Source organism: Scylla paramamosain, chromosome 12, assembly GCF_035594125.1.
Source record: "Scylla paramamosain isolate STU-SP2022 chromosome 12, ASM3559412v1, whole genome shotgun sequence".
Classification (NCBI taxonomy): Eukaryota; Metazoa; Arthropoda; class Malacostraca; order Decapoda; family Portunidae; genus Scylla; species Scylla paramamosain.
In genome coordinates this window covers 19207948-19220447 of record NC_087162.1, presented here as the reverse complement: position 1 = coordinate 19220447, position 12500 = coordinate 19207948, and the positions used below count along the sequence as shown (strand labels likewise).

General features: G+C 42.7%; 1 long non-coding RNA gene across 2 annotated transcripts in view; it reads right to left on the bottom strand.

Moving 5' to 3' along the window:
- LOC135105826 (uncharacterized) overlaps positions 1–12500 on the bottom strand; it is a 137326-nt gene that overhangs the window by 66516 nt on the left and 58310 nt on the right. For both annotated transcript variants that reach the window (XR_010271023.1, XR_010271022.1), the window contains exon 2: positions 3908–3984. This is a non-coding gene — a long non-coding RNA (uncharacterized LOC135105826). The remainder of the gene's footprint in view (positions 1–3907; positions 3985–12500) is intronic.

Below are 12500 nucleotides of genomic sequence, written 5' to 3'. Positions count from 1 at the left end.
CACTCAACCATATAGCTAGCCAGTCAATCAACCAGTCAACCAACCCAACCAGACACCCACACACTTAGTCAACCAATTAGTTAAACAACCAATCAAAGAATCCGACCAGTCACCCACACACTCAGACACTCAGCCAGCAAGTCAGTAAGTCAATGAGCCAATCAGAAATATATTAAATAAGAGCACGTCTGTACAAGAAAAAAAAAGGGCGGAGGTAAGGTGAGGGTGAAGGTAAGGGTTATCCACGTGAGGCGTACACAGGTGAGCTAATCAAGGGAGTACAAGTAGGGGTGAGGGGACGGCAGGGTGGAGGACAGCCAGGTTGAGTAAAAGTGAGGACAGTCTGTGAGGGAGGAGGAGGAGGAGGAGGAGGAGGAGGAGGAGGAGGAGGAGGAGGAGGAGGAGGAGGAGGAGGAGGAGGAGGAGGAGGAGGAGGAGGAGAAGGAGAAGGAGGATAGAAGAATACAATGGAGACAAAAGACAGAAAGGATGATGACAAAAACAGTGACAGCAGCAGAAGAAGAAGAAGAAGAAGAAGAAGAAGAAGAAGAAGAAGAAGAAGAAGAAAAGATCATAAAACAACAACAACAACAGCAGCAGCAGCATCAGGTCAGAAGGGAGTGCCCATCTAATACATTTCTCCTTATCTAAATCAAAGCAGACACGAGAGAGAGAGAGAGAGAGAGAGAGAGAGAGAGAGAGAGAGAGAGAGAGAGAGAGAGAGAGAGAGAGAGAGAGAGAGAGAGAGAGAGAGAGAGAGAGAGACCTGTTAAAGTGGACAAGAAATCAGTAGTGACCTGGCGTGTGTGTGCGCGTGTGTGTGTATGTGTGTGGGAGGCCTCACCGTCCCCCTCCCTCCCCCACACACACACACACACACACACACACACACACACACACACACACACACCTGCTTCTCTCCACAGGTGTTCCTTGACCCTCTGATGTGACTCTCTCTCTCTTTACTCATGTTCATTCCTTTACAATTTTATCTTAACTCCTCCTCCTCCTCCTCCTCCTCCTCCTCCTCCTCCTCCTCCTCCTCCTCTTCCTTAAACTTTTCCACCCACCACGCACTTCCTCCTCTTTTTCACCTCTTCCCTCCTCCCTCCAGTACATCCTTTTATAATACAATTCCTAAACCTTTTTAAAACCCACCCTTCAACTCCACTTTTTTTTCCTCTGCCTCGTAAACAAACAGAGGTCACTTTCGCAACACAGGTCACGCCGATCACTCGTATATCCGGCAGAGGGCGGCGACGGCGGCGGCGGCGGCGGCGGCAGCAGCGGCGGTGGTGGTAGTGGTGGTGGTCGTGGTGGTGGTGACCCTTAGGAGTGGGAAGTCCGGTCAGCCAGCCAGCCAGCAAGGTGGAGTGCCGCAGGGCTGGCCACTCATAATAGAGGGCGTCGGCAAGGGTCATGTGAGTAGCTGTGTGTGTGTGTGTGTGTGTGTGTGTGTGTGTGTGTGTGTGAGGAGAAGTAGGGCGTGGAGGCTGCAAGTTCACGAGAAGGGCGAGGGAGGATAAGGAGAGTAAAGGAAGACTGTGGGGGGTCGGGAGAAGGATATAGAAAGGAGAGGACAGGAGGAGGAGGAAAATGGAGGAAGCACACAGTGGAGGGAGAAGGAAAAATTATGAAGGTATAGTGGAGGATGGATTGGAAAGATGGAAGTAAAGAAGGAAGGTAGAGGAAAGTGGGAGGGAGGGAATGGAGGGAAGCAGGCTGGGGGTTTGATAAGGGATGGAGGAAAGAGACAGGAAGAGAGGTGGAGGAAGAGAAGGAACTGGTAGGCAAGTCAGAAAGATGATGGAGAGGCTGGAGGAAAAGGGCGGGAGGGATATCACACACACACACACACACACACACACACACACACAGAGAGAGAGAGAGAGAGAGAGAGAGAGAGAGAGAGAGAGAGAGAGAGAGAGAGAGAGAGAGAGAGAGAGAGAGAGAGAGAGAGCGTGGCGGAGGGGCGGTGACAGGCTAGAGTTAAGGCGGAGACCGTCACGCCTGTTTATGTTCTTACACACACACACACACACACACACACACACACACACACGACACTGACGCAATAACTTGTGAACAATAAGTAAAGACTGCGACACAAGGACAAGGGGGGTGGGGAGAGAGAGAGAGAGAGAGAGAGAGAGAGAGAGAGAGAGAGAGAGAGAGAGAGAGAGAGAGAGAGAGAGAGAGAGAGAGAGAGACTACGTGACAGCGAGGAGACAATAGATACACCTGTTATTACCTGATCCTTGTGGTGATATGACAAGTATAAACACGTGATATGCAGTGATGAAATTTACTACCGTGACTACTACTACTACTACTACTATTATTACTATTACTACTACTACTATTTCTACTTCTACTATTACTATTACTACTTGTTTCTACTTCTACCAACTACTACTACTACTATTTCTACTTCTACTACTACTACTACTACTACTACTACTACTACCACCACCACCACCACAACCAACACAACAACAACTACTACTACAAAATTATTAAGAGTTACAGTCGTTCAAAATGGTGATTCCGAAACTGTTCAAAAAATTCTACAATAACTTTCTCTCAAGTGATCCAGGTCGCAGGCAGGAGGGTGAAGTAAATATCTGTGACATACTTCAAGAAATGCGACCTGTAAGTTGGAAAATGCATGAGGAAATTCTCCCCACCATTAAGAACCTTATTTTACGCTTGGGTTCTGGTCAAGGGCAAGATTCACCCAACACGAGACCTGAGGGAGATGCACGAAATTATTTTAAAGAGACTGGCCAACCTTCCAGTATCTGCTTTATGCACTGACTGCTGTCGGGAAATTCATTCAGTGGTATTATTGAAATAAATCTTCAGAAACTATTACTGGTATTTCTAAGGTTTGTAATTATTATTCTAAAGACTGGCCAACATTCTAGCATCTGCTTGACACAATGATTGTTTTCGGGAAAATTATTCAGTGGCATTATTAAAACAAGCGTCCAGAAATATTATTATTGTTGTTATTGTCAGTAAATTATTAAAGGCCGGTCATGCATCCGCCAAGCCTTTAATGTTTATTTGACATATGATACTTTACTTTTTTTTTTTAATGACCTGCTGGCTTTCAAACGAGAATTGCCCACCGCTGACGGCTCTTTAATAGTGAAAGAAATAATGGGAAATCGCGCCACTGCAAGGAATTTTCAGTTGTTCAATAGACAGCCAAAAGAGCCGATAGGACGGATCATTTGCTTCATCAAATAGATATTCATATACTGTATAGCTTTACGGGACTGAGTTTAGTTAGACGGGCAGCCGACACACTTGAGAATAAGAAATTAGGAGAGGCCTAGGAAGATGATGATGATGATGATGATGGTTACGAAGATGATAACGATGACGACGACGAAGACCTGGTGAAAAGCAATCAAACAATGAGCAGGAACACAATAATGTCAATATTCGTTATATGATTATGGACAAGCACGCAGATCATTGAATTTAAAGGCACCTTGCAGAGTAATCTTTAAAACTAAGTCATGTTTTTTTTTTTTACTACATTAATGACAACTTACGTATTATTTTTCTTAAAGCAGAGAACAAATCATTTATGCTTATTTGCACTTTTCAATATGATTTTAAATTAAATTGTATCATAAATGTGGGGTTTCTTTGAATTTTAATAGTTCGCATTGTATTTCAGATCTTGGTGTTCCCTGCTCCAAGATGTGGCTTTTAACTAAAAAATACTTTTGTTCCCTGCTCCAAGATGTGGCTTTTAACTAAAAAATACTTTGCATATGCCATGGGAAGAGAGAGAGAGAGAGAGAGAGAGAGAGAGAGAGAGAGAGAGAGAGAGAGAGAGAGAGAGAGAGAGAGAGAGAGAGAGAGAGAGAGAGAGACGTGGAATACAAACCGCTGCCTGGAGTCACATGAGAGCAATCTTTTCCCGTGAGATGATCATGCAGCATTACTCGTAATTCAGGCCACGCACTGAAAAAGAGGAAAATACTTAGTTCAAGCCAAAGACCTCTCGTGTGTGTGTGTGTGTGTGTGTGTGTGTGTGTGTGTGTGTGTGTGTGTGTCATCAACAATTCAAAATCAGTGTGTGTTGCCAAATAATCACTGAATGTCACGGATGTTGTGTTACTATATGCACACACCAAGAAGCCAGGTCAGTGATACACAGACACTCACGGAACACTGTAATTTATAATCAACATTGTTTATCTAGAATTCCTCTGAAATAACATTTTGCATATGAACATTTTGATATTTGTACACTTTATCAGTATTGTAACTACTTCTGAAACAGTTTTGATTTACAGTAACGTATCAATTAATTTACGGAAGCAGGACCAGTACATCGCCTCTCCCACGCTGTGTTAATTGATGACAATGCAGATGACTGATATACTTTTTTTATAAGACAGTGTTTTATTGTTTATATTGCACCTATTTCGAAACAGAAGTGATACATTAACTGATGAACTACTTCTACTATTCCAGCTACTACTACTATTACTACACGATTAAGCTACAATGTCAGGTGGCTCTGATTACAGTTTGCACAATGTAGCTATGTAATGAACAACTTTGATAATGAAGTGTCTCGCTTTATGTAAACAGAAAGCCAGGCAGGAAATTACGTCTGTACAGAGGCTTAAGTTATTCAAAAATAAAAAAAATTGAATCACTATCACTACAACTTACTCGTACAAATACTAGTAACATACGGGAGTGCCACGAGTACGCAGACCTACTGCCTTTCATGCAACTCCCCTTGTGTTTCTATGTTATTTTGTTGTAATAATAATAAAAACAGTAGCCGTAGTAGTAGTAGTAGTAGTAGTAGTAGTAGTAGTAGTAGTAGTAGTAGTAGTAGTAGTAGTAGTAGTAGTAGTAGTAGTAGTAGTAGTATAATAATTAGTAATAAAAACAAGTACCTTAAATCATAACACTTCATTATGGAACCTTTACTTCGTTTGTAATTTGAGTAGTTTGAGATTATTCTGGTAGTGAAGAAAAGCGGGAGGAAATAAAGACTGGCAAGGAAATATTTCTTGGCAAAGTGTAAGACTGACGCGTACATAAAGCGTCAACAGTGAAGTGTGAAAATGAAGTAATTCTAACGAGGAAATCTTTGATAGAGAAGAGAAAAAAATGATGATTGACAGGAAATCCTTTCATAGTAAAGTGAGGAAACTGAGTAAGAGTCAAGTCTGAGAATGGAGTTTGTTGTTGGAGAGGTTTCATATTAACCCTGCCATGGAGAGTCATGATTCAGGCACGGCACGGCACGGCACGGCAAGGCAAGGCAAGGCAAGGCAAGGCAAGGCAAGGCAAGGCAAGGCAAGGCAAGGCAAGGCAAGGCAACACAAGGAAAGGCAAGGCAAGGCAAGGCAAGGCAAGGCAAGGTAAGGCAAAGCAAGGCATGGTAAGGTAAAGTAAAGCAAGGAAAGTCAAGGCAAGAGAAGGCAAGAGAAAGAAAAGGCAAGGCAAGTTAGTGTTGTGTAGTGTGGGGTAGAGAAGGGTTGGGTAAGTAAGGTAAGGTGTCAGGATAAGGTAAGGTAAGGACAAAGCACTCCGGGAACTCTCACTGTCACATGGCAAGTCCTTCCTACCACCATACAATTCATAAAATCCTAGAAAATACTTTAATACGACACGTGAATAAAGATGTCACTTCTTAAGCCCATCCGTCCACCATCGCTATTGAAAACAGCATTTTTTTTTCAGCAATTCCCTCGGGTCTGCATGGTGCAGCAGCCAGCACGCCTCTCTTTATAGTGTAATCAAACAGCCAAGGAAGGATTTTAGGATTGGTTGCTGGGTGGTATTTTCCCCCGAGAGAGAGAGAGAGAGAGAGAGAGAGAGAGAGAGAGAGAGAGAGAGAGAGAGAGAGAGAGAGAGAGAGAGAGAGAGAGAGAGAGAGAGAGAGAGAAACTAGATCAAGGACATATATCCGAAAGGCTCTGGCCTCTCATAGGACTATTTTTCAGACGCCAGAGATGATTGATCGTGTTTTAATCGCTATTTTTCTACCGATGATGCAGAATCCTAGTTCAATCTATCGGCAGAATTATGAGGGCACCATTAAAAACACCAATAACTTCTACAAATTACCACTAGTCATGAATGTACCCTTGAAAACACCAATATTGAAAACACCAGTAACTTCCATTAAGATCAATAAAGACATCCTTGAAAAAAAAAAAAAAACAAGAACTCCAAAAACCATCACTAGAATCATGAAAACATCCTTAAAAACATCAACAACTTTCACTATCACAAGATACACGACAGAACTTTTCAAAATATCACTAACTTCTACAAACTACATTATCGCAAGAGTCATGAAAGCCCCCTTAAAATCATTATTTACTTCTACAAACTGCAGAATCATAAAAGGTATCCATGAAAGCACAAATAAAATCCATGAGATCATCCTTAACCCTTTCACTGCGATAAGCAAAAAAGTCAACACTAAAAGCACTGTCCATGATCTTAACAAGCACTCACAATCAAGAGAAAGGAAATTAAAAAAAAAAAAAAAGATTTTCTAATGTCTAACCAGTATAATGTTTAGAAATGGATGTTTGGTAAGAAATGTTTGTAAGAAATGTTTGTGAGTGGCTTATGACTAAGAAACCAAGTCTCGAATAGCTGTGAAAGGGTTAAAAACACTAACAATCACTAAAGCCTATCAAAAGTACACAAGCAGGACGCCGACACTTTTAAAAACACGGTGCCCAGATGACAAATAGGAGACCAGACCCACCCACGTACCCACCCACGTATCCACCCCCTCTCGTGTGGTAGTGAATAAGCAAGCACTCCCATAACCTGGGTGGGCCTCGTGTGGCGGAACATGGGAGTCTTAAGCACCACAGTCAGTAAGGCCAAGGAGGTGAAGGCTGAGGCAGACACTGGATACTATCACTCCAGATAACACAATACTCCGTCACCCAGATAAACAAACTGGTGTTTGTGTGCACAGCTTTCGTGCTGCCTCATCCTCAGGGCCACCACGCCGCCCCCATTTTCACCACCATGTCTTTAATCACTGGCGCCGTCATTGTTGTCATCGTTGTCATTGTCACGATCTTAGCATCACCACTATTATGGTCATCATCACGCCTTTATCATCATCATTATTATCGTTATCATCATGTATTTATCATTATTATTATCAATTATTATTACTATTATTATTATCACCATCATCACCACTACTACCATCATTATTATTATTATTGCTTTCATCACCATTAGTTTCTCTTAAGTTATCTGTGCCCCTACCGGAATAAAAATAACATCAGCCACTTCTCTGTCAACATCATCATTGGTACTATCATCATCATCACCACAATCACCACAGCCACCACCACTACCACTACCACCACCAATTCCCATGAGTCCACTGCAGGGTAACATTCCTCAATCACCTGCGTCGCCTGCCCGTCTGTTCCCAAGCATAACTTCTATCACGCACGTCTCTGGCTCGGGTGACCCTTTGGCTCACAGTGACGATACGACTTCAGGTCCTCATTTGAGCAGACCGAAGCAATCATACTGAATGAAAATAAATAGGAACATAAACGGCATTAAATGCACCTACTTATTTCCATCTGTCATCGTCATCCACTAATTCATATAGACATCTTTTAACCCTTTAACTGATATTGGCACATCATTCCTTAATTACTAGCCTGAGACATCTTTCCTTACTTAGAGCTACCTCCTAACATAGTACTTGCTAGAAATTGCACTTTTTTTTTCTTTCTTGTAAATGCTTGTAAAGAATCCATACATTATTTTTAGTGTTGTAAAATGTTGTATATTGCAATGAAGGTTGAATTAATCTATTTTTCCTTTAAATCTACATGCAGAAAAATGCTTGAGTCACTCGCTCCTTCCTTAAACTGTCAGTAATACATTTCAAAACTGTATCATAAACTTGCATCACCATTATTTTATTAAGTTTGAGAATTATAACATTTAAAAGCGACAACGAAGGATATTTAAATAATTTCCATTCATAAAGCCACAATCAGCCTGGGAGGTGACCCTGCCCACGCCTGCATCGTCGCCTGCGTGTTGACAACTGCACCGCGTCTTGTCACAGCAGGCTCTCTCACGCCATGTAGTGCTGCGGTGCGTCGCGGCCTCTCGTCATGAACATGATTAACAGCGGACATGGTGAAGGTAAGTCTCGCTGGTGGCACAAGTCACAGGTCACTGCTTGACATTTTATTCTTAAATCGCCTACAATTGTTTCATGGACAAAGTTTTGCACTACAGTCCCTTACATTGCTCAGTAGCTTAGGAGAGAAAAAGAAAACCAAAATAGTCTTCTTTTTTTCTTACTTTTTTTTTTCTTACAGTGGTCTTAATGTTAACAAGACAACCTCAGCACAAAAAGAGTGAACTCCCTCCCACGATTCACCTGTCCCCTGTGCCCCTCACCCTTGCCCCAAACACTTCCTCCACGCCCCTTCTGTACTGAATCCTCCCTCCTCCCCCTCTTCTAGTCCCCCGCCAGGTTCACGTAGTCTATCCCACACACAAGCTGCCCCCCGCCCCAATACTCCACCGTGCATCGTACCTTGCCCACCTTGCAGTATCTCCCTTCCACGCCCTCCCTTGCCCCTCCACGCCCCATTCGCCCTTCACCTAATCCCCCTACACCCCCGTGCCCCTAACCCCTCGCCTCCAACGCTCTAGTTCCGTGCAGGGCGTCGGCAAACAAACGGGTTCTTTCATTCCCCCTTCTTGGCCTTCCATTCCATTCCCTTCTCTTCCCTTTCCTGCCTTTCTCCCTCTTCCCTCTCCTCCTCTTCCTCCTCCTCCTCTCGCGGGTATAAGGCTCTTTTCCCACTCAGTCAAGCCTCCTTCAGCGTCACGCCGCTCCCGCGTTGCTGAGGTAAGCACACCCACTACTGAAGGAGGAAACGAGGATGAAGTGAAGGATGAAGTGAAGAAAAATAGATGCATGAATACAAATCAGGAGACGGATAGATTGAAAAACATACGGATGGAGAAGCAGGTAGACAAATATATAGAGAGAGACGAATAGATAAGAAGGAAAACTAGATAGATACATACTCGTAGATAGATAAATAGATAGATAATTTGATAGGTGAGTAGGTAGATAAATAGATAGGCATTATAGATAGATAGACAGATAGATAGATAGAGAGAGACGCGTAAAACAAAGATAAGGAAATGATAGAAAGAGACACGCAAGACAAGGATGAGGAAGAAATAAAGAAAAACAGAACATGAATATATACACAGATAGATGTAACGAATAATAAAAGCACAACATTAAAGACAAAACTACACCGAAGGATTTATATAGGCAACCAAGCGGACGGACAGACGGACAGACAGATAAGCTAACACCATAATAGAACATAATGATCGAGGAATGCATGACAAAAACACAACAAGAAAAATACTCTTAATTCAACGAGACACGCAAGCTGCTGAAGAAGGAAAGAAAGGAACAAAAGAAACAAAGGAGATACGGAGAATGACACGATAAATTACGGCGGAAAAGAAGTGAAGGACAAATACATGATAAAGAAAGGGAAGGAAAGAATTACTAGAGAAAATTATTAAAAGTTAGATGGTAAAAGGAAAATTAAGTTGATAAATAAAAAAAAAACGAATAATAATAATAAAGAAGAAAATTATATGACGGAAAAAGAAAAGAATATTATGAAAGTAAAATGAAATGTAGGAATAAAGAGACGAAGATAAATGACGTGAATAAATAAAAGCAAGAAAAAAACTGAGAAAGAAACTGAGATAAGAAAGGAAAATGAGACGCTGTGGAGAGAGAGAGAGAGAGAGAGAGAGAGAGAGAGAGAGAGAGAGAGAGAGAGAGAGAGAGAGAGAGAGAGAGAGAGAGAGAGAGAGAATGAAAACAAATACAGGACAGGAAAAAAAAAAAAAACCTAGACGCACGTAAGAACAAAGTCAAACCACACACACACACACACACACACACACACACACGAAACACCACAACGATGCCGAAGCAGTAATACGACAAACGGAAAGGTATTATGATGATGATGATGATGATGATGGTGATGAAAACAATGACGAGGTTCCTATTGAGAGACGATTACGCGCCGCTACTGACGAAGATGATGGTAGAGAAAAAAAAATTAGAGTCAGTGGAAGGAAGCAGGGAGAAAGGGGAGGGAAGAAGAAAGGAAGAAGTGTTGTGGTAGTGGAGGAAGGGGCGGGAAGGGGGAAGGGGGAAGAGAGGAAGGGTAGAAGAAAGGAAAAGACTGAAGAGGCGCCCTTGGGGTCTTAGCATACACTCCAACGCCCACGCCATCGACAAGGAGGAGGAGGAGGAGGAGGAGGAGGAGGAGGAGGAGGAGGGGGGAGGGGGAGGAGGAGGAGGAGGAGGCGAACAAGAGACTGAGAGGTCTTTCTTGTGTCATTTTTTACGTTACAATATTTCCTCTCTCTCTCTCTCTCTCTCTCTCTCTCTCTCTCTCTCTCTCTCTCTCTCTCTCTCTCTCTCTCTCTCTCTCTCTCTCTCTCAGGTGTAGTGGCGGCCAGGTGGCAAGGGGCGGCGTCCACCTGTTCACTGCCGCCTACACACAGGTACAGCGCGGCCAATACTGAGACGGAGTAGCGGTGCCTTTTTTGCGGCGGTTTTTTCTCACGTTCCTATAACAACGTAGTAGTAGTAGTAGTAGTAGTAGTAGTAGTAGTAGTAGTAGTAGTAGTAGTAGTAGTAGTAGTAGTAGTAGTAGTAGATAATTTTGTGCTTTTTACTACTACTACTACTACTACTAAAGTGTTGGTGGCGGAGGAGAATTTACAGGAGGAGGAGGAGGAGGAGGAGGAGGAGGAGGAGTCACTCAGCCACAAGACATACAAGACAAGTAGGTAGGTACCGGGGAGAGTGGAGTGGAGGAGGAAGGGATAGGAGAGTGGTGTGCGGCGGCGGCGTGGCGGCGGCTCTGCGATTAACACACAGACCGGAGAGAGCGATGGTGTTGTTGTTTGTGGCGTTGACTGATGGCTTACTGATTATGTAATTGGCTGGTGACACTGCCTACACCCATCTCTCCATCTCCCTCACTCCTCCCTCCCTCATGGGCTGTCCTCCTCCCTCCCTCCCTCCTTCCCTCCATCCATCCATCTATTCCTCTCTCTTCCCCACTCTCCCTAATGTCTCTCCCTCTCACTACGTATTCTTAAACGCTCCGCTCTCTCATTAGGAGCATTTTGAAAAGGTAAAGAGGATGTCCGTGTTTTCGATGAGTCCTTTACTTACTGGTGGTGCAGAATCCTCGTCAAACTATTAGAATTATGAGAACACGTCTTTAAATCCCCAACATCTTCAACTGAACTCGGTTAAAAGTAGTGAAGGTGTTGAAATGTTTGGCAATACAATCAAACCGCTCTTCCTCATTCCATGCCTGTCATGTCCCCGCTCCCCCCCCCTCCCATCCTTCCCTCTGTCTTCTCTGTCTTTCTCCTCTTCCTCGCCCATCTTTCTCACCTTTCTCGTCTATCCACCGTCCCTTTTCCTCCAAGTCTCTCTCTCTCCCTTGAATATTTGCACACTGCCTCCACCCTCTCCTTTTCCTCCTCCTCTCTACATTCACACACCTCTACCTGGTATTTTTTTTCTGTTCCTGCCTTCCATAATTCAAAGTTAATATATTAAAATCTTAAGTCCGAATCCCTTCCTAAGCCATAAATATCCATAATGAGCTTCCACCTACGTTAGTTTTTTTTTCTTCTTTATTTATTCGTTTTTATCTATTTACTTTTATTTATTTATTTATTTTATTTTATTTATTTATTTATTTATTTATCTTTTTTTTTTTTTTTTTTTTTTTTTTTTTTTTTTTTTTTTTTTTTTTTACTATCCAACAGGTAGGAGGGTTAGTGGGAGAGGAACCTTCGCACCACGTGAAAATCAACTACCGCGGCTATCACTGATGTTAACTGGGAAAGACTGGATTAAGATTACGTTACCTCACCTAACATAACATATGATATAATATAATCTAACCTAACCTAACGAAATGTAAACCTAAAGAATACTACACAACAAAAACCTAAACTAATTTAACTTGACTTTCACCTGACCTGACTTAACATTCTAACCTTCACCTGACCTGACTTAACATTCTAACAAACTATGCTAAAGAATATAACGACACTTTTATCCATCCCAGTAATGGTTCCGGTGGCTCTCTTTTGTACTTTTTTGCTTTTCGTCTTGTCAACTCCTCTCCTTTAACTGACTGTCTTCATCCTCTAACTATTCACCTTAATGTTGCATCTCTTGCTATCTTCCACCGCTGTTTTCACATTAACTGATCTTGCTAACTGCTCGCCTCCCCTCCTCCCGCGGCCTCACTGCACAAGGCTTTCTACTTTCTCTCACTCCAATTCTGCCCACCTCACTAATGCAAGAGTTAACCAGTATTCTCGATCATTCACCCCTTTTTTTCTGGTAA